The sequence below is a fragment of the Bufo bufo genome, chromosome 4, assembly GCF_905171765.1.
Source record: "Bufo bufo chromosome 4, aBufBuf1.1, whole genome shotgun sequence".
NCBI classification, from domain to species: Eukaryota; Metazoa; Chordata; class Amphibia; order Anura; family Bufonidae; genus Bufo; species Bufo bufo.
This window is the reverse complement of record NC_053392.1, coordinates 250793433-250817484: the sequence shown is the minus strand read 5'-3', so window position 1 is coordinate 250817484 and position 24052 is coordinate 250793433. Positions and strand designations below refer to the sequence as shown.

Here is a 24052-nt window from a genome sequence, read left to right as displayed (position 1 = left end):
TAGCCGCCAGGCTATTTGAACCTTAATAATGTCTGTGGAGCATACGCCTTCACTCGGTCAGCCTTTGCTCAAAAATCCATCAGTATTGCTAATTAGAGATGGCCTTGCGGTTTGCCCGGCAGTCGTTTCGCGGCAAACTTTGCTTGTTGGCGGTTCGCCGAATGGGCGAACATATGAAGATGTCCGCCAGTGCCATATTCTTTTACATTGTGAAGAACTTTGACCCATGACACATCCATCAGGTGGTACAGGACAGCCAATTGAAATGTTTCAGCACATGGACACACCCCCTACCTTATAAATAAACCTGATCTGGCCGCCATTTTACATTCAGTGTTTTGCCAGTGTAGGGAGAGGTTGCTGTGTGGAGCAGGGACAGACTGTTAGGGACACCAAATGCTAGCTAATAGGGCCACAAAAGTCCTTTTAAGGACTGGTATAGGTGTGACTTACTGAGGGGTGTAATATACTTATAATATACTTTCTAACATAGAAAGTATATTATAGTGCATTTGTATTGTGAAGCAGTTGTTTGCGGTTTTTATGCGATACTGCAGCTAGACAGAGTGCCAAACGCTATTGGAACAAATCATTTCTACTGGTGTGATATACCAGTTGCCCCCCCCCCCCCAAAAAAAAACTGATTGAAGCAGAGGTGTTATATACCAATAATATACTTTCTATATAGTGCATTTAGGTAGCGCAGCATTTGTTTGCGGTTTTGCTGCGTTACCCGATCCTGTCTGTGGAGCATACGCCTTCACTCGGTCAGCCTTTGCTCAATAATCAATCAGTATTGCTAATGCCAAATAAAACAGGAGTGGATCTAAAGCAGAGATGACAGGTGAATTGAATATTTGCATGTCTTCTGTGTTTTGTACCCACTCCTGTTTTTGGCTACCAAATCATAAGCCAATTCTGATAGGACCAAACAGGCCTTACAGCTGCTACACAGACAAGATCCGTTGTGCGTCTCATTTTTCCTTCCTTCTGACAGATCAGAAGAAAGGTCAAATAAATGATGATGTCAGCCAGGCCGAAAGCCAAAATAGTGGACCAGTCATGAAGTGGGGGAGGGTGGGAACAGCATGAGAAGTCCATAGAGTAGACCTATGACATAGTGGTGAGGTTCAAGCAGCATGAGGAGACCACAGAGTGGCACAATGACAGAGTCTTGAGGTGGCAGCAGTATAAGGAGGCCACCGAGCGGCACAATGACCGAGTCTGGAGAAGGTGGCAGCAGCAGCATCAGGAAAAGGCCACAGAGTGGCACAATGACAGTCTGGAGTGGGCAACATCAGGAGAAGGCCACCGAGTGGCACAATGACCGATTCTGGAGTTGGCAGCAGTATGAGGAGGCCACCGAGTTGCACAATGACCTAGTCTGGAGGTGGCGGCAGCAGCATCAGGAGAAGGCCACCGAGTGGCACAATGACCGAGTCTGGAGTTTGCGGCAGCAGCAGCATCAGGATAGCACAGAGTGGCAAGGTGACATAGTGTGGACATGGCAGCAGCAGCATCAGGAGGATACCACAGAGTGGCAAGGTGACATAGTGTGGATATGGCAGCAGCAGCATCAGGATAGCACAGAGTGGCAAGGTGACATAGTGTGGACATGGCAGCAGCATCAGGATACCACAGAGTGGCAAGGTGACATAGTGTGGACATGGCAGCAGCAGCATCAGGAGGATACCACAGAGTGGCAAGGTGACATAGTGTGGATATGGCAGCAGCAGGATTAGGATACCACAGAGTGGCAAGGTGACATAGTGTGGACATGGCAGCAGCAGCATCAGGATACCACAGAGTGGCAAGGTGACATAGTGTGGACATGGCAGCAGCAGCATCAGGATACCACAGAGTGGCAAGGTGACATAGTGTGGAAATTGCAGCAGCACCATCAGGAGACCACACAATGACCCGATGACAGAATGGGGAGGTGGGTGGCAATACCAGTACCCACTGATAAAGATGTGTGAAAGAAGGAGCACTTGGCATCAGATGTGTGGCATCAGGCAGTTGGCAGCATCAGAGTAGTAGCTGAGGCAAGCCAGAAGAAACGGTTCTCTTTTTTTTTTAAAGGTTTGGGTGAGGCGGCATGGATGATCTAATCAGGGATTGTTGGGTGGAAATCCTGGATGATCCACGCCTGATTCATCTTGACAAAGATCAGTCTCTCCACATTTTGGGTGGAAAGGCGAGTTCTCCTCGGGTAACTATGGCCCCCGCCGCACTAAACACTCGCTCTGATGCCACACTACTGGCCAGGCTTTTCCAGGGCAAACTCTGCTAGTTGCGGGCACAAATCCAGTTTGGCTACCCAGTAGTCTAGTGGATCTTTAATGTGAAGTGGCAGGGTGCTGTCCAAGTATGCCACCACCTGCTGGTTTAGGTCCTGCTCCAGGTCTACCTTCTGCTGCAGGTGAGTAGTTTCTTCACTATGCAGGTGAAGAAAGCTACTCATCAGCGACTGTAGACTCAGGCTGCTTCTGATGGAGCTGGTACTGCTCCTCCCACCCTACCCCTCCCCAGCAGCCATGGCAGAGTAAGTGAGCACAGAGGGTCCCCCCTGGTCAGACCTGCGAGAGGATGGTTGCTGGCGCAGATAGGCAGCGGCCAACTGACTACACAGGATGTCTCTGTAGTACTTCAGTTTGTCCTCCCTCTCAGTGAGTATAAAAAAAGGCCCCCATTTTGGACCGGAAGCGAGGGTCCAACAAGGTGGAGAGCTAGAAGTCATCCTTCTGCTGAATGGTGACAATTCAGCTGTCACTACGCAAGCAAGCAAGCATCGGGCCATTTGTGCAAGTGACTTGGAGGGACTCCCTGCCTCTATTTCCACTGCTCTGTCTCGTCTTTCTCATCGCCTTGTAGCTCCTCTGGCTGCTCCTGCTCCTCCTCTCCTGTCACCTGTGTAGAAAAACCACTACACATTGCTTGTGCATTAATGTCCTCCTCCTCCAGTTCATCCCCCACAGGTCTCATGTGGCCATGAGATCTAGGCGCCACGTCTCCAGTGCCCTGACCAGCCATTGTTAACACCATCTGTTCCAGGACATGAAGCAATAGAATGACGTTGTTCATCTAGTAGTCCTGGCGACTGACAAATAACGTGGTGTCCTCAAAGGGCCTGAGCAAACGGCAGGTGTCACACATGAGCTGCCACTGGCTGACATCGAAGTTACACAGAGGAGTACTACTATCCACTTGCATAATCAAGAAATCGTTTATGGCCTTTCTCTGTTCGTATAGCCGGTCCAACATATGGAGGGTGGAATTCCAACGGGTGGAAACATCGCATATCAGCCTATGTTGGGGGATGCTGTTCTGCTGCTGCAGCTCAAGGAGGGTTTGCTTTGCAGTGTACCAGTGGCTGAAGTGCATGCAAAATTTCCTGCCCATTTTTAGGATGGCTTGCAGATGGGTGGAAGACTTCAGGAACCGCTTGACAACCAGATTGAACACGTGTGTGCCATGCAGGGCGCATGGCTCATCCTTCCTTGACATAGCACCGACACCATGTTCTTTCCGTTGTCGATCACCATGGTTCCGATTTTTAGTTGTCGCGGAGAAAGCCACGATTCGATTTCTTGATGAATCACACGGAGCAGTTCTTCCCCTGTGTGACTCCGTTCACCAAGGCAAACCAGGTGCAGAACAGCGTGACACCGCCTTGCCCTGCACATGTGGTATGCTGGAGGGGCACTGTGACTTGTCCCTGCAGTGGAGGCTGAGGACATGGTGAAGGATGAGGAGGCAGAGGCGGACATTGTCGCAGGACCAACGGCGTGAGAATGTGGAGGCGGAAGCGGCGTGACCTGGCCAAGTTGCTGGTGTGGCTGTTCAGGAACCACATTCACCCAGTGGGCCGTAAAGGACATGTATTGTCCATGACCATAGTTACAGCTCCACACGTGGACGCTGCCATGCACTTTGGCAGACACCGACAGGCTCAAGGACTGGCCCACCTTCTGTTCTACATATTTGTGCAGGGCTGGTACTGCATTTTTCGCAAAGAAATTACGGCTTGGGACTCTCCACCTCTGCTCAGCACAAGTCATCAGTTCTCTGAATGGTGCAGCGTCCACCACTTGGAAAGGGAGGGACTGCAGCACCAGCAACTTGGACAGGAGCATGTTCAGCTTCTGTGCCGTTGGATGCGTGCACGCATACTGTTGTCTCTTGGCAATCGCTTCGGTGATCGATTGCTGACGGGAATGACTGACGAGGAGTAGGAGGAGCAGAAGCATCAGGAACAGCAGACGATGGGAAGGACAGACAGCTCCCTTCGGCTGAGGTAGTGGAGCTTGAGTGCCTAAAATCGGGTGCGTTCCACTGGGTGATGCAGCAGGCTGGACCACCCCATCAGAGCCACGGTTCTCCCAGGCCACTGGGTGGCGACGCTGCATATGTTGACACAGGGCTGTAGTGCCAACATTGGCACCCTGGCCACGTTTCACCTTCTGCCCACAGATTCTACATATGGCCACCTTCACCTCCTCCGACGGCTTAACAAAAAACTGCTACACCGCTGAGTAGGTGAGTTTACCCACAACAGTATGCACTGAATTACTGCTACCGCCGCTCCCGTGAACCCGTGCACCACTCCTTTCCGGGCAGGTAGGCTTCTGAAAAGCGGGTGGTCTACCCCGTGCCCGTTTGGCTCCCAACCTCCCACTGCTGCCACCCTGCTGACTCCCGGCTATGCTAGCGATTTACTGGCTCAGCCGCTGCCTCACGGGCAAGCTGGCACCCTCTTCTCCTGATGATGATGAAGCCCCTTCTTCACACGGCTCCCAAGTGCGATCGGCTTCGCCATCATCGAGTAGTGTCTGCACGTCACTGATGTCCTCCTCAACCGTCTCTGGGTCAGGAGCCTGACCGCTCGCACCACCACCTCCTATGCCACTCTCCTCATCACTTCTTTCCCGCCTAGCGGAGGAAGCGGCGGATGTCTCCTCCAGAACTTGGCTGGGCAGTAGCTGCTGACTGTCCTGTAGTAGCTCGTCCTCGCTGTATAGTGGAGCTGAGCCCACAGCATACAATACTTCTGTGGGTGATGGAACAGCAAAGGACAGAGGCAGGTTGAGGACAGATAAGGGCACAGGGCCTGCTCCTGGGCCATGCCAACTAATGGTTCTGTCTGACAAACCCACAGACTGTTGGCTGGGGGTGTCTGATGTAACTTGGGATGAAGTGGATGACCTAGTTATACTATCAAGAACCGCTGGGTTGCTGGTTAAGACATGACCGCTAGCTGACACCGGGAGCTCAGGCCTCTCGCTATGACTTCTGCTGCCACGGCCCCTTACTCTGCTGCGACATCTGCCTGGCACTTCTCTTATGACATACTTTTAGCTGTACTAAATAAATTAAAAGCGACAAATATATTTTTCTTTTTGTACTGAAATAGGCTAGTAATCGCTTTCACCACAAATAATTGCAACAGTAAAGTGTGTATATATTTTTCTTTTTGTACTGAAATACGTTACTAAACACTTTTACCATATATAACTGCAGAAGTGAACTGCGTATATATTTTTCTTTTGAAAGAAATGGGCTGAAATAGGCCACAAATAACTGCAACAGTGGAATGCGTATTGTAGGGATTCGCTCTGGTAGTTAGGACTAGCAGATGCAGTATAGAGTACACAGTTCTTAAATCAAACAGCGGTGTTTATTCACACATTGGTGTATAACAAAATGCAGATAAGGTGTATCGCAAAACGCAGATGGCTTGCTGTTTGTTCACACACAAGGAAAGTCCATAAACAAAAAAAGTCACCTTTTCTCCTGGGTGTTAATTCACACCCTGTTAGCCGTTCAGCCTCATCAAGTCCATAGGCGGCCTGTTCGCATTTAGAGGGGCCCGAGTCCTCCAGCCCGACTCAAACCTCAAATCCCAGCACAGCCCTCAGTTCACAGCACACAGACTCCTGAGCTCCACTGACAGAGGGAGGTAAATCCACACACCTGGCAGTGCTGGCTGGTTTTTATGACTGGCAAAACCCGGCCCGAACATGGGGAGTAGTCACCCACTCAGCACTTTGACTACTCCCAGAAAGAGCCGTCCCAGATCAGCTATAACAGCGATGCTAAATCTTTAGGCGTCAATTAGCAATAGCTGCTGCTGATACATAAAATACCGGTTCTTACTTCACCAAGGCCAGGAACCTTGGTGCCACATACCTTCCATCCACGATGATTCCAGGTACCTTCTTACAGTATATATTTTTCTTTTTGTACTGCAATAGGCCACTAAATGCTTTCAACAAAAATAACTACGACAGTGAAGTGCGTATATATTATTCGGTTTGTACTGAAATACACCACTAAACGCTTTCACCACATATAACTGCAGAAGTGAACTGCGTGTATATTTTTCTTTTTGTACTGAAATAGGCCAGTAATCGCTGTCCTAAAGAGTATAAGGGGCCATATTTAATTGAAAGGGTCATATAGTGGGTATGTCATAGTAGGGGCATACCTGATAATTCCCTTAACCCCACATCACAGCCCTCCCTTCTTTGATTGAGAGATGGCGGCACCTGACTGTGTCCTTACCACGAGAGGCTCTTTCAGCCTTGAACTTCAGTATTTGAAAATATGCATTGATACCATTATTTTAGTTTACCTGATTGCTTTTCTTCTTTTTTCTTTCTTTTTTTCTTTGTTCCTTAAAAATTTGGATCCGTGAATCCACTACTCTCTTATAATATATACGTTTGTGGATGTATGACGCACATAGAGACTTATGCTATGTATCCGCTGTCATGTTATACGGCACTCTATTCACTGATTTATATTATATTATATCTATATTTATTTTTGCTGCAGTCTGATGAAGGCACGGAGGTGCCGAAACGTCACTCCGCCGCAGCAACCACCGTTGATACGCAAATAAAACAAATTGCACCAAATACGACTTGGCTGGAGTCTTTGTATCTATTACATAGCTCTGGCACATTGTTTCCATGTGATCAATATATGTCAGAGTGCCAGTCTTTTTCTAACATAATGAAATTACATATACCTGGAGTGGGACACTACACATATGTCCCTGAGCGGCATTGATCGTGAGCACGGGAGCACACAGCATCATAGATTACAATGATGCTGTGCATGTCGTGGCTATAGTCCCGCACATGATTTTATGAGTGCAAGACAAAAGCACAGCAGGCGGTTCGACGTGCACAGCATCATTATAAAGTATGATGCTGTGTGCTCCCGTGAACAATGCCGCTCCGGGACATACAGATATAGCATCACTAGCGCTCCCTTCAGAATCGCGGCAGTGCAAAGCGATTTCCAATTCAATTAGCAAACCCGAATCGCGTAAATAGCCATTGAGAAAATTCAGGGTGCAATGTTGTTTAGTGAACACCAGATGGCGCATGGAACTACAGTCAGTTAGTTAGTTCCCGTGCGCTATACAGTAAATATCAAAGTTTCGCTGTGGAGATAGGAGTACTGTAGGTGGCAAGGCTTATTCCATTACAGAAGTCCCGCATAAAGTACTGTAAACTGATCGCCAGTCCAAATTTGCCCCATTTTCAGGATTAATTTATGAATAATTAAAACAACCAGAAGCGCTGAATGGAACCATACAAAGGGGAGTACAGCTGTCACATCTCATGGACATTTGGATGCGCTGCAAACATCAGAGCAATGGGAGCGCACAGCATCTCTGTACACACTGATGCCGTGCGCTCCAGGGCACCAGCAGTGAAAGGGTCTCCAGCAGGAATCCTGTGCCCTGGAGAGCTGGCAGAGCCATGACCTGTGACCACCAGCCTCACACACTGCACATCATAAGGAGGACTAATGACAGCAAATCCTAAGGCTGGCAGACACACACTACACACGGGGAAAGTCGGTGCAGCACTGGTAGATCACTGCAAACACAATCCTCGTATTTTTATGAATAAAAATGAATAATTTGATTTTTAATTATGAATAATTAAAAAAACAGAGGCGCTGAACTGAACCATAGAAAGTACCATACAGAACTGTAAATAACCGATCTCACCACTTTATCCCCTGAGCAAATAATTGAATGCTAGTAGAAAGGGGATTAAAAGGTTAATCGACAGGAGGCCAGTGGGGCGCTGCTCAACACCTAATGTCATTGTATTTAATTAATATAAAAAAAAAATGGCAGCATCTCTGTATCCTAATAACAGTAATCTACCATTTTCTTCACTGCCAGGTCTTTTTATAGCTCTAGATCGCTCAATACAGAATATTTAGCCAATCACATTCTAGTTCCCACGGTCATGGGAACCAATCACAGGCCGGTTCTCTGGCAATCCAGCTTAATTGGTGATGACAGCTTGTCAAAACAATTATGTCATATTGGTTAACAAGGTATTTAACCTTAATTTCCGTGAGAACCGACCTGTGATTGGTTCCCATGACCGTGCTATAAAAAGACCTGGCAGTGAAGAAAATGGCAGATTACTGTTATTATGATACAGAGATGCTGCCATTTTTTTTATATTAATTAAATACAATGACATTAGGTGTTGAGCAGCGCCCCACTGGCCTCCTTGCGATTAACCTTTTAATCCCCTTTCTACTAGCATTTTTCAGTAGTAAAATTTAATATATATATATGTGTATATACATGTGTGCATATATGTGTGTGTGTGTGTCTGTGTATACATGCATGTATGTATATATATGTTTGTGCGTGTATATAAATATATATATATATATATATATATATGGTAAAGATTTCACAGGATGGAGGGCACTCGAATGGCTGGGTATATATAGGACTTCAATAATATATGAGGTATATCTCAATTATTTATTTATTGTAAAATTATGCCTTTCTACAAATGATGGATGTAGTGGCAACTTTCAATAGTAATGTGGCATACAGAAGCAGTAAAATTTCATCATGCAATTAAAAGTTATTAAACTAATATCAGGAACATTCTAGTTCCTCTTATAGAGTAAAGATATATAGATGGCAGAAAATAGTCCTTGTATGACCAATGGATGCCTACCTATGCAGATGATCAGTCTGCATATAGGTCTTATATTATGATAAAATAAGTCCGCTTATCTCCACTTGTGTCCTGGAAGTATAGTCACTTAAGAGAAAAGCTGGAACAGTCTTACCCCATATGGTTGTGCTCCGGGCAGCTGCTGTAAAGAAAGTGTCCTTCTAAGGTCATCCGATCCTCTGCGGCATGTAGCGGTGGTGCGCACGTGTCTTTCGGCGTCTTCGGCGTCTTCTTGTGTTCCGGCTTCCTGGATCGCTGCGTCACTCTCTGCTATACAGGATGTGACGTTCCTATGACCGGAAGTGTCGGTCTGCTGTTCCGGACTGCTTACCAATTTGTTAGTAAGCTGTATAATATTCACCTTTAGTTGATAAAAGGACTTTTTTAATACACAATCCAAGTACTATTCTGGGTAAAACCAAACGCGTTTCGGTGCACTCTTGCACCTTCATCAGTGGTGAATAGTACTGTTCTTTTCCCTCCTTTTATAGAGGAGGGATCATTAAGACATCCAGGATAAATCCAAAATGTGAAATGGAATTCGGATAAAAAATGACATATAATACAACAGATATCATTCTGTATAAATAACTTAGAGGCTATAGATAACATAAAGCATTAGATAGGATATATGACTATCATAAATAATGGGGGTGTGTTATTATCAATATTTGACATCAATATTAAAATTTATAAAAGATTTATAAAAAGTTTTTGTAAAGAAATTTTTGTAAAAAAAATTTTTGTAAAAAATTCCCATATACATTCCTATAAATAAATCAACATTCATATAACACAATAAAAATAATTTAATTTAATAAGAAGCATAATAGCATAAAATCATAAAATCGACAGAGAGTGTTGTTGTTCCTCTTTTTCTTAATCTGGATCTATTTGTGTTCATCTTGATTATATTAAATGTAGATAAATACGTATATGAGTGTAGATAAGGGGGAAGGACCCGACTGGGAGAGGCCGTCGAGATGCTGATAAACAGCCCGAACTCGACAGACTGTCCCAGAGGGGCACATCCCCCTATAAAAATCCAAATAACTCTAACTCTGCATTTAGGCCGGCAGGGGTAATTGTCTCAAATTCGAAGATCTTACGTGATTCTGCTCTGGACATACTTGATATGTGATTGCCCCCTCTCCAAGGTTTATATACTTTTTCAAATGCTATGTATATTAGTCCCGAGGGATCCTTATTATGATGTGTTTTAAAATGCTGAGACAATGTATGATTTTCATAACCTTTTTTAATGTTACCAATATGTTCTGCTATCCTCTTTTTGAACAATCTTTTCGTCCGGCCCACATATTGTTTGTGGCACGGACATTCCAAGATGTAGATGACATCTGAGGAATTGCATGACAGATTGTCTTTGATTGTGTAACTGAAGGAATTTTGTCTTGATTGGACCTGTATGGTTTTTTTCGGGAAATGTGTTAATTTACAATTATTACAGACTCCACATCTATAGAATCCCTTTAGATTGAGCCAATTGGATTTGATATTTTTGCCTGGATTTTTTATAGTAGGGGCAATCAATATGCCCAGATTGGGTGCCTTGGTATACGAGATTAATGGATTGTTTGGAAGCAATGGACCTATAATTTTGTCCCTTTGTAAATGGTGCCAGTGTTTCCGTATTAGGGTATTGATTTTCTTATATTGTCCATGAAACGGAAGTATTAGTCTTATTTTTTCCCCTGATTCCTCTTGTTTCTTTTTATTCTTGTTTTCAAAAAAGGATTTTCTTTCCATATTTTTAACTTCAGTTAAGGCCAAATCTATGGTTTCTTCTGGGTATTGTTTTATTAGGAATTGTTGTTTTAATGTAATAGCTTCTTTTTCAAAATCTACGTTCAGAGTACAGTTTCTTTTAAGTTCTTCAAAGTAGCCACCTTTTGCTTTGATTACTGCTTTGCACACTCTTGGCATTCTCTTGATGAGCTTCAAGAGGTAGTCCCCTGAAATGGTTTTCACTTCACAGGTGTGCCCTGTCAGGTTTAATAAGTGGGATTTCTTGCCTTATAAATGGGGTTGGGACCATCAGTTGCGTTGAGGAGAAGTCAGGTGGATACACAGCTGATAGTCCTACTGAATAGACTGTTAGAGTTGGTATTATGGCAAGAAAAAAGCAGACTGTTGGAAGACCATTTCAGGGGACTACCTCTTGAAGCTCATCAAGAGAATGCCAAGAGTGGGCAAAGCAGTAATCAAAACAAAAGGTGGCTACTTTGAAGAACCTAGAATATGACATATTTTCAGTTGTTTCACACTTGTTTGTTATGTATATAATTCCACATGTGTTAATTCATAGTTTTGATGCCTTCATAGTCATGAAAATAAAGAAAACTCTTTGAATGAGAAGGTGTGTCCAAACTTTTGGTCTGTACTGTATATACACTCACCTAAAGAATTATTAGGAACACCTGTTCTATTTCTCATTAATGCAATTATCTAGTCAACCAATCGTATGGCAGTTTCTTCAATGCATTTAGGGGTGTGGTCCTGGACAAGACAATCTCCTGAACTCCAAACTGAATGTCAGAATGGGAAAGAAAGGTGATTTAAGCAATTTTGAGCATGGCATGGTTGTTGGTGCCAGACGGGCCGGTGTGAGTATTTCACAATCTGCTCAGTTACTGGGATTTTCACGCACAACCATTTCCAAGGTTTACAAAGAATGGTGTGAAAAGGGAAAACCATCCAGTATGCGGCAGTCCTGTGGGCAAAAATGCCTTGTGGATGCTAGAGGTCAGAGGAGAATGGGCCGACTGATTCAAGCTGATAGAAGAGCAACGTTGACTGAAATAACCACTCGTTACAACCGAGGTATGCAGCAAAGCATTTGTGAAGCCACAACATGCACAACCTTGAGGCGGATGGGCTACAACAGCAGAAGACCCCACCGGGTACCACTCATCTCCACTACAAATAGGAAAAAGAGGCTACAATTTGCACGAGCTCACCAAAATTGGACTGTTGAAGACTGGAAAAATGTTGCCTGGTCTGATGAGTCTCGATTTCTGTTGAGACATTCAAATGGTAGAGTCTGAATTTGGCGTAAACAGAATGAGAACATGTATCCATCCTCTGATGGCTACTTCCAGCAGGATAATGCACCATGTCACAAAGCTCGAATAATTTCAAATTGGTTTCTTGAACATGACAATGAGTTCACTGTACTAAAATGGCCCCCACAGTCACCAGATCTCAACCCAATAGAGCATCTTTGGGATGTGGTGGAACAGGAGCTTCGTGCCCTGGATGTGCATCCTTCAAATCTCCATCAACTGCAAGATGCTATCCTATCAATATGGGCCAACATTTCTAAAGAATGCTATCAGCACCTTGTTGAATCAATGCCACATAGAATTAAGGCAGTTCTGAAGGCAAAAGGGGGTCCAACACCGTATTAGTATGGTGTTCCTAATAATTCTTTAGGTGAGTGTATATGTGTATATACATGTGTACATATATGTGTATATATGTGTGTGTGTGTCTGTGTATACATGCATGTATGTATATATGTTTGTGCGTGTATATAAATATATATATACATATATACAGTTGCAAGAAAAAGTATGTGAACTCTTTGGAATGATATGGATTTCTGCACAAATTGGTCATAAAATGTGATCTGGTGTTTATCTAAGTCACAACAATAGAAAATCACAGTCTGCTTAACCACTTAAGGATCACAGGTTTATACATCCCTAGTGACCAGGCCCTTTTTTCCAAATCGGCACTCCACAACTTTAGCGGTTTATTGCTCGGTCATGCAACTTACCACCCAAATGAATTTTACCTCCTTTTCTTCTCACTAATAGAGCTTTCATTTGGTGGTATTTCATTGCTGCTGACATTTTTACTTGTTTTGTTATTAATTGAAATTTAACGATTTTTTTTGCAAAAAAATGATATTTTTCACTTTCAGTTGTAAAATTTTGCGAAAAAAACGACATCCATATATAAATTTTTCTCTAAATTTATTGTTCTACATGTCTTTGATAAAAAAAAATGTTTGGGTAAAAAAAAAATGGTTTGGGTAAAAGTTATAGCATTTACAAACTATGGTACAAAAATGTGAATTTCCGCTTTTTGAAGCAGCTCTGACTTTCTGAGCACCTTGGGAGTGGGGTAGCGTGGAGACGCTAAAAAAGGACCACGGGAGCGGCGCCAAAATCCCTAATATCTAAATTTGTGGGGGTATATAACCCATAAAAGATAGCACTTATTATGTCGCTAATTGAGATAAAAGTATTATGTCGCTAATTGAGATAAAAACATATGGTTAAGACAATTATAAATTGACAAGTATAAAATTGAAATATAAAATCAAAATTTAAGTGACTCACTTCACCCAGGAGGGTAATGTGGGATAAAGCTCAAGACACCCACACTACACCTCCTGCGCCTGGATCGCCAGTAGAGTCTTAGAAATGGACAAAGATCACTCTCGAGTCCTTGTTCTTTCTTTTATTCTTTTTATTCCAAGAGCCAGGGTTGGGGGAAGGAGCAGCTCAACGCGTTTCGGGGCCTCTTAATGGGTCCCCTTCATCAGGAGCATAGACATTCAATATACAGTAAGATGGGGTTTAAATAGCATGTGAAATAGCCAAAAAGACCGCCAAAAACGGCATCAAATTGTGTCACTTCCGGTTTCTGCATGCGTTCCACTGTGGAACGCATCGGAAGTGACGACCTCTACATCTCAAAAGAATTGGTTTGATAGGTAAAATCGATCTAAAGTACAGATACATTCAATATACAATATACAATAAGATGGGGTTTAAATAGTATGTGAAAAAGCCAAAAAGACCGCCAGGAACGGCATCAAATTGTGTCACTTCCGGTTTCTGCATGCGTTCCACTGTGGAACGCATCGGAAGTGACGACCTCTACATCTCAAAAGCATTGGTTCGATAGGTAAAATCGATCTAAAATACAGTGGGGCCATTTAGAAAACATATGGGGTTAGTAGGGGTAACCTACACCCTCCTTTGAATGTGAAAGATAGTGTGTGTCCCCCTTTCTTCACTGCGCCACGGTGGAACGCAAACCGGACTTCCGGTATATTCCACCGTGGAGCGCACCGGAAACGGAAGTCCCGGGTGCTACTATGGGTCTGTGCAAAGTCTTATGTAATGTTCGTGGTGGAACGCATACCCGACTTCCGGTGTGTCCCATCGTGGAACGCACCAGAACCGGAACCGCGCCTCCAGACGGGGGTGTGTATGTTATACCGTCAAGGGGTTTGAAAACAAAACAAAAATAAAAAAAGGGAAAGAAAAACAAAGGGGGGGGGGGGTCCTTACGAATAGATTCATACTGAGTCTCGGGATATTAATACAAATAGGTTTTTGCACAATGGTGTCAATTAGTGTGGGTGGAGTCATTTTATCCATTGTCATGTGATTGGGGTTTGGGGGAAGGGTTCTAATCAGGGGCGATATTTTAGATAATACAAGGGGGACTGCAGCAGGTATCAATAGTAATCCAACAAGTGATAGTGGAAAGATCATGATTAATTGACAGGGGTGATATTGATGATAAATATATACATTGATCACTGGATCATATCTAGAAACAACTCATATATATATATAACTTGTAAAAAATATGTATCATAAAAAATATATAACTATATAAGAAAAAAATAATATATATATATATATATATAAAAATAATATATATATAAAAATAAAATTAAAAATAAAATTAAAAATAAAATAAAAATAAAAAAATATATATATATATAAAAGAAATTTTTTTTTTTTTATAAAAAATATCTGTATAGATAGATACATAGATATCATGTTTTAAATGCGTATACGGATAGGGACGTATGGATGATGCTGTGATTGTATCATAGGTGAAAAATACAGGGTTGGGATAGTGGTACTCTTTTAATAGTTAGAATATTCTAGACATTCATTCAAACCGAAAGGGGATAGGGTGTTTAGTGTAAATATCCAGAACATTTCCTTCCGGCATAACTGTTGGTATGATGAGGTGATGGTTTCTAGGGGTGTGACTGTGAGACCGATTATGGATCCCTCATGCCTTTCGGAGAAATGTCGTGATACGCTGTGTGTTAGGACTTTACGTTTAATGTTGGACCTGTGCTCACACATTCTTTCTCTGAGGGTTTGTGTGGTCCTACCGACGTATTTAAACCGCAGGGACATTTTAGGAGATAGATGACGTTTCTGGTTCCGCAGTTTAAATCTTGTTTTATAGTCCAGGGACCCGAGGGACCCCCTGTTTCGATGGTCTTAGTGCCGTGTGCAATCATTGCGCAGCATTTGCACTTTTTAATGCCACATTTAAAACATCCTTTTTTCATGGGTAGTGGAACGATTGTATTCGTAGGGGCTTTGAGTTTGGGACAGGATGGGGCGATGATATTTTTGATGGTTTGTGCCCTTTTAAAAGTTATGGACGGCAATTGGGGTAGTATATTTTTGAGGATGGATCTTTCAGCAGATATTCCAGTGCTTCGTTACTACTTTTCTGATGTTTTGATGGTCTCTGTTGTATCTGGTGATAAGGTTGTATTGGTATCCTTTCTCGTCCGTAGTTTTTGGGAGTGGTGGTTTCAACGCTTCTTTTTGATCTATTTTTAGGATCCTCTGGGTCGACGCCTTGATTAGACTTTCGGGGTAGCCTTTTTCCAGAAAACGATCTTTAAGAATTCCTAGTTGTGTTTTGAGGGTCTTTTCGTTGGAACAGTTTCTCCGTACTCTTTTCATTTGCCCGTAAGGTATATTTTTCTTCCATTTGGTGTGGTGGCAGCTGGAGTATTCTAAGTAGCTGTTGGCGTCTACTTTTTTAAAATGAGTGCTGGTGGTAATCTTGTTGTTGATGATTTCGATCTGTAAATCTAAAAATGTTGAGCTCTTGGAGTCGGATTCATATGTAAATTGAAGGCCCCAGTCGTTCTGATTTAACATCGATATGAATGGAGTTAGGTCCTCAGCGTTGCCCCCCCAGATGAAGATAATGTCATCGATATATCGGCGGTAAAAAAGCACATCCTTATGGGATTGGAGACCTAGAGACTCTTCAAAAAAGATGAGAGAAATCCCCTGTGGGATCCTCTCAGACGCTTTGAATATAACGAGGCACTTAGAAAATGTAACAAACTTTTAAGGGACATCAGAGACTATAACCTTAATAAGACCAGGTCCTGGGAAAGAAAACACTCTTTTCCCCTCCCTTCTAATAACGCACACACCAATTCCAAATTTTCGTATACTAGACCTACCCATCTGGACCTCCAACACAGACCCACTTCAACACAATCCAGGTCGCAGAACAGAGTTTTTTACAACAGCAACACACAGGGGATATTAAGATCCCAAAAAAACCGTACGCCCTACCCCAAACCCGTCCGAGCCCAAGAAACAACAGCCAGAATAGCAATCCCCCCAAAGACACACTGGGGTACCATACAGACACAAGATCCCCCCTGTGGGCCGAAACACATTGGCCCACCCAATAGGGGAGACACCACATTAGTCTCCACAGCAGTTAGGAGTCCCCCTCATCCCACTGTCCCGCACAACAAAAGCCCCACTCCACCGAAGCAACAAACAAAATTAGTGTGCTCTAGCCCCAGTCCAACACAATCCATCTCCTCTCCGAACCAATCCCCTTCCTCCCCGAATAAATCCCATACATCCCCCATCCTTACAGGATCCAACATTTCAACACACTCAGTATCTACCACACAATCTGAACTTTTTTTAGCACTACCCTCCAATCTCTCCGAAAGCCCTTTTTTAGGGAGAATCTCACCTACAACAAACAACCTCACCCCTCCGGCCAGACAGATAATCTCCAGCCTACAAGTCCTGAGCCCCTTCTTCACTCCAACAGGCCCGATCCCCTTCACGCCCACCCTCAATCCCCAAAACCTCAAGATTACTCATTTTTTCAGTCCCGTTCCTCCATCCCGAAAAAGGGTAAAAAACGATTCAGGGGATGTAGAGGGGGAAGAACCAAACACTCCAAAAAAGAGAAAACTCAAACCACTCATTACACCAACGAACACAACCGCAGACCAGATACCTCAGTCCCCATCACACTAGAAGAAAACGCGAAAAATTACACACCACAAGACACCAAAGGAATATTCAACTTATCAAAATACAAACTCAAAACAGATGAATTTAGTGTGCTCAGTAAAGGACTTTCTTTTTGTCCCACAAACACATCCGATCCCGGATTATTTGTCGACATAAACCAATGGATACGAAAATTAACACTCAAAAGACATTTTGCCATAAAAGAAATTATCTCAGGAGAAAAAGAAAACCCACTACCAGGAGTCGACACGAACAATATTAATAACATCATTTCCAGTGTCCGGTCCCTGCCCACCACTCAAGAAATAGTACCATCTGCCCAAAATGAAGATCAAACAAATACCCCCATCCCATCAGGTCTAAAGAACAAATCTTCCTTTTATCCACTACAAAGCAGAGGCCCCCATCTAGAGAGCTTTCTTAATATAGTTTTAGACGACTTAAAAACCCTGAAAGAAGCCCGAATCTCTGACACTCCAAATAATCTCAATAATCGAGAAAAAAGAGCTTTGACAGATCTTAAGAAAAACAAAAACATCGTAATAAAAAATGCAGACAAAGGAGGTGGGGTCGTAATCATGGACCTCGCCTACTATATACAGGAATCCACTAGAATCCTGTCCGACCAAACATACTATAAAGTCCTTATAGATGACCCAACGGCCATCTTCAAAAAAACATTGATAGAACTTATAGATTCTGGTTATAACCAAAACACCCTTAACAAAAAAGAAAAAACATTCCTCACGCCCAATCACCCCACCACTGCTCGCTTCTACTTCCTACCCAAAATCCACAAAACCCTCACCAACCCACCCGGTAGACCAATCATTTCCGGCATAAACTCACTTACATCTAACCTCTCAGCGTATGTCGACACGTTCCTACAGAAATATGTACAGAAACTCCCTTCCCACCTAAGAGATTCCGCAGACCTGATTAACACCCTCAGCAATATAGTTTGGAAGGATCACTACTTTTGGGTCACACTTGACGTGGCATCCCTCTACAGTAACATCCGGCATGATTTAGGATTACGTGCAGTCAAACATTATCTGGAACGGGACCAAGAAATGTCCTCCCCTCAGAAGGAATTCATTCTAAACGCAATACAATTCATTCTAGAACACAATTTTTTCACCTTTAACGATACCTTTTACATAGAAACAAGGGGTACCGCTATGGGTACGAAATTCGCACCCTCTTACGCAAACTTGTTCGTAGGCCTTTTTGAAGAGTCTCTAGGTCTCCAATCCCATAAGGATGTGCTTTTTTACCGCCGATATATCGATGACATTATCTTCATCTGGGGGGGCAACGCTGAGGACCTAACTCCATTCATATCGATGTTAAATCAGAACGACTGGGGCCTTCAATTTACATATGAATCCGACTCCAAGAGCTCAACATTTTTAGATTTACAGATCGAAATCATCAACAACAAGATTACCACCAGCACTCATTTTAAAAAAGTAGACGCCAACAGCTACTTAGAATACTCCAGCTGCCACCACACCAAATGGAAGAAAAATATACCTTACGGGCAAATGAAAAGAGTACGGAGAAACTGTTCCAACGAAAAGACCCTCAAAACACAACTAGGAATTCTTAAAGATCGTTTTCTGGAAAAAGGCTACCCCAAAAGTCTAATCAAGGCGTCGACCCAGAGGATCCTAAAAATAGATCAAAAAGAAGCGTTGAAACCACCACTCCCAAAAACTACGGACGAGAAAGGATACCAATACAACCTTATCACCAGATACAACAGAGACCATCAAAACATCAGAAAAGTAGTAACGAAGCACTGGAATATCCTGCTGAAAGATCCCATCCTCAAAAATATACTACCCCAATTGCCGTCCATAACTTTTAGAAGGGCACAAACCATCAAAAATATCATCGCCCCATCCTGTCCCAAACTCAAAGCCCCTACGAATACAATCGTTCCACTACCCATGAAAAAAGGATGTTTTAAATGTGGCATTAAAAAGTGCAAATGCTGCGCAATGATTGCACACGGCACTAAGACCATCGAAACAGGGGGTCCCTCGGGTCCCTGGACTATAAAACAAGATTTAAACTGCGGAACCAGAAACGTCATCTATCTCCTAAAATGTCCCTGCGGTTTAAAATACGTCGGTAGGACCACACAAACCCTCAGAGAAAGAATGTGTGAGCACAGGTCCAACATTAAACGTAAAGTCCTAACACACAGCGTATCACGACATTTCTCCGAAAGGCATGAGGGATCCATAATCGGTCTCACAGTCACACCTCTAGAAACCATCACCTCATCATACCAACAGTTATGCCGGAAGGAAATGTTCTGGATATTTACACTAAACACCCTATCCCCTTTCGGTTTGAATGAATGTCTAGAATATTCTAACTATTAAAAGAGTACCACTATCCCAACCCTGTATTTTTCACCTATGATACAATCACAGCATCATCCATACGTCCCTATCCGTATACGCATTTAAAACATGATATCTATGTATCTATCTATACAGATATTTTTTATAAAAAAAAAAAAATTTCTTTTATATATATATATATATATTTTTATTTTTATTTTATTTTTAATTTTATTTTTAATTTTATTTTTATATATATATTATTTTTATATATATATATATATTATTTTTTTCTTATATAGTTATATATTTTTTATGATACATATTTTTTACAAGTTATATATATATATGAGTTGTTTCTAGATATGATCCAGTGATCAATGTATATATTTATCATCAATATCACCCCTGTCAATTAATCATGATCTTTCCACTATCACTTGTTGGATTACTATTGATACCTGCTGCAGTCCCCCTTGTATTATCTAAAATATCGCCCCTGATTAGAACCCTTCCCCCAAACCCCAATCACATGACAATGGATAAAATGACTCCACCCACACTAATTGACACCATTGTGCAAAAACCTATATGTATTAATATCCCGAGACTCAGTATGAATCTATTCGTAAGGACCCCCCCCCCCCTTTGTTTTTCTTTCCCTTTTTTTCTTTTTGTTTTGTTTTCAAACCCCTTGACGATATAACATACACACCCCCGTCTGGAGGCGCGGTTCCGGTTCTGGTGCGTTCCACGATGGGACACACCGGAAGTCGGGTATGCGTTCCACCACGAACATTACATAAGACTTTGCACAGACCCATAGTAGCACCCGGGACTTCCGTTTCCGGTGCGCTCCACGGTGGAATATACCGGAAGTCCGGTTTGCGTTCCACCGTGGCGCAGTGAAGAAAGGGGGACACACACTATCTTTCACATTCAAAGGAGGGTGTAGGTTACCCCTACTAACCCCATATGTTTTCTAAATGGCCCCACTGTATTTTAGATCGATTTTACCTATCGAACAATGCTTTTGAGATGTAGAGGTCGTCACTTCCGATGCGTTCCACAGTGGAACGCATGCAGAAACCGGAAGTGACACAATTTGATGCCGTTCCTGGCGGTCTTTTTGGCTTTTTCACATACTATTTAAACCCCATCTTATTGTATATTGTATATTGAATGTATCTGTACTTTAGATCGATTTTACCTATCAAACCAATTCTTTTGAGATGTAGAGGTCGTCACTTCCGATGCGTTCCACAGTGGAACGCATGCAGAAACCGGAAGTGACACAATTTGATGCCGTTTTTGGCGGTCTTTTGGCTATTTCACATGCTATTTAAACCCATCTTACTGTATATTGAATGTCTATGCTCCTGATGAAGGGGACCCATTAAGAGGCCCCGAAACGCGTTGAGCTGCTCCTTCCCCCAACCCTGGCTCTTGGAATAAAAAGAATAAAAGAAAGAACAAGGACTCGAGAGTGATCTTTGTCCATTTCTAAGACTCTACTGGCGATCCAGGCGCAGGAGGTGTAGTGTGGGTGTCTTGAGCTTTATCCCACATTACCCTCCTGGGTGAAGTGAGTCACTTAAATTTTGATTTTATATTTCAATTTTATACTTGTCAATTTATAATTGTCTTAACCATATGTTTTTATCTCAATTAGCGACATAATACTTTTATCTCAATTAGCGACATAATAAGTGCTATCTTTTATGGGTTATATACCCCCACAAATTTAGATATTAGGGATTTTGGCGCCGCTCCCGTGGTCCTTTTTTAGCGTCTCCACGCTACCCCACTCCCAATCTTCAAATCACCCACCGAGAGTCCTTTAGGTGGGTTGAGACCATTTGGCTGCCTGCCCTTATCTGCCCCACCACTTTCACCGTACACGGAAATTAAAAGATACTCATTCTGTCCTACCTTTGGCGCCCTGCGCAGTTAACCCTGGACCATCGTTTTGAAGGCCCAGTGACTAACCCTCTCTTTTTTCCTTATCCTGTCTCTGACCTACTTTCTGAGCACCTGTCATGTTTCCTGAGGTTCTACAATGGCCAGACAGTACAAACACCCCACAAATGACCCCATTTCAGAAAGTAGACACCCTAAGGTATTCGCTGATGGGCATAGTGAGTTCATAGAACTTTTTATTTTTTGTCACAAGTTAGCGGAAAATTATGATTTTTCTTTCTTTTTTTTTTTTCTTACAAAGTCTCATATAACACTAACTTGTGACAAAAAATAAAAACTTTCATGAACTCACTATGCCCATCACGAAATACCTTGGGGTGTCTTCTTTCCAAAATGGGGTCACTTGTGGGGTAGTTATACTGCCCTGGCATTTTAGGGGCCCAAATGCGTGCAAAGTAGTTTGAAATCAAAATCTGTAAAAAATGGCCGGTGAAATCCGAAAGGTGCTCTTTGTAATTTGGGCCCCTTTGCCCACCTAGGCTGCAAAAAAGTATCACACATGTGGTATTGCCGTATTCAGGAGAAGTTGGGCAATGTGATTTGGGTGTCATTTACATATACCCATGCTGGGTGAGAGAAATATCTTGGCAAAAGACAACTTTTCCCATTTTTTTATACAAAGTTGGCATTTGACCAAGATATTAATCTCACCCAGCATGGGTATATGTAAAATGACACCCCAAAACACATTGCCCAACTTCTCCTGAGTACGGCGATACCACATGTGTGACACTTTTTTGCAGCCTAGGTGGGCAAAGGGGCCCACATCCAAAGAGCACCTTTAGGATTTCACCGGCCATTTTTTGCAGATTCTGATTTCAAACTACTTACCACACATTAGGGCCCCTAGAATGCCAGGGCAGTATAACTACCCCACAAGTGACCCCATTTTGGAAAGAAGACACCCCAAGGTATTCCGTGAGGGGCATGGCGAGTTCCTAGAATTTTTTATTTTTTGTCACAAGTTAGCAGAAAATTATGATTTATTTTTCTTCTTACAAAGTCTCATATTCCACTAACTTGTGACAAAAAATAAAAACTTCCATGAACTCACTATGCCCATCACGAAATACCTGGGGGTGTCTTCTTTCCAAAATGGGGTCACTTGTGGGGGTAGTTATACTGCCCCTGGCATTTTAGGGGCCCGAATGCGTGAGAAGTAGTTTGAAATCAAAATCTGTAAAAAATGGCTGGTGAAATCCGAAAGGTGCTCTTTGGAATGTGGGCCCCTTTGCCCACCTAGGCTGCAAAAAAGTGTCACACATCTGGTATTGCCGTACTCAGGAGAAGTTGGGCAATGTGTTTTGGGGTGTCATTTTACATATACCCATGCTGGGTGAGATAAATATCTCGGTCAAATGCCAACTTTGTATAAAAAAATGGGAAAAGTTGTCTTTTGCCAAGATATTTCCTCACCCAGCATGGGTATATGTAAAAAGACACCCCAAAACACATTGCCCAACTTCTCCTGAGTACGGTGATACCAGATGTGTGACACTTTTTTGCAGCCTAGGTGGGCAAAGGGGCCCACATTCCAAAGAGCACCTTTCGGATTTCACCGGCCATTTTTACAGATTTTGATTTCAAACCACTTCTCACGCATTCGGGCCCCTAAAATACCAGGGCAGTATAACTACCCCACAAGCGACCCCATTTTGGAAAGAAGACACTCCAAGGTATTCGTGATGGGCATAGTGAGTTCATGGAAGTTTTTATTTTTTGTCACAAATTAGTGGAATATGAGACTTTGTAAGAAAAAAAAAAGAAAAAAAACACACCTTATATTCCGCTAACTTGTGACAAAAAATAAAAAATTCTAGGAACTCGCCATGCCCCTCACGGACTACCTTGGGGTGTCTTCTTTCCAAAATGGGGTCACTTGTGGGGTAGTTATACTGCCCTGGCATTCTAGGGGCCCTAATGTGTGGTAAGTAGGTAAATGACCTGTGAAATCCTAAAGGTGCTCTTTGGAATGTGGGCCCCTTTGCCCACTTAGGCTGCAAAAAAGTGTCACACATGTGGTATCGCCGTATTCAGGAGAAGTTGGGCAATGTGTTTTGGGGTGTCTTTTTACATATACTCATGCTGGGTGAGAGAAATATCTCGGCAAAAGACAACTTTTCCCATTTTTTATACAAAGTTGGCATTTGGCCAAGTTATTTCTCTCACCCAGCATGGGTATATGTAAAAAGACACCCCAAAACACATTGCCCAACTTCTCCTGAGTAGGGTGATACCAGATGTGTGACACCTTTTTGCAGCCTAGGTGGGCAAAGGGGCCCACATTCCAAAGAGCACCTTTCGGATTTCACCGGCCATTTTTTACAGATTCTTGATTTCAAACCACTTCTCACGCATTCGGGCCCCTAAAATGCCAGGGCAGTATAACTACCCCACAAGCGACCCCATTTTGGAAAGAAGACACCCCAAGGTATTTCGTGATGGGCATAGTGAGTTCATGGAAGTTTTTATTTTTTGTCACAAATTAGTGGAATATGAGACTTTGTAAGAAAAAAAACCCCAAAAAAACCACCTTATTTTCCGCTAACTTGTGACAAAAAATAAAAAATTCTAGGAACTCGCCATGCCCCTCACGGAA

General features: G+C 42.8%; 1 protein-coding gene and 1 long non-coding RNA gene across 2 annotated transcripts in view; both read left to right on the top strand.

Annotated features, from left to right (window-relative positions):
• The window catches only part of LOC120998035 (cytochrome P450 2J5-like), a 270926-nt gene that overhangs the window by 35242 nt on the left and 211632 nt on the right, over positions 1 to 24052 (top strand). The gene's annotated exons all lie outside the window — the stretch shown is intronic.
• The window catches only part of LOC120998036, a 29515-nt gene continuing 16189 nt past the window's right edge, over positions 10727 to 24052 (top strand). Inside the window, exons 1-2 of the long non-coding RNA XR_005778285.1 lie at positions 10727 to 10738; positions 13285 to 13290. This is a non-coding gene — a long non-coding RNA (uncharacterized LOC120998036). The remainder of the gene's footprint in view (positions 10739 to 13284; positions 13291 to 24052) is intronic.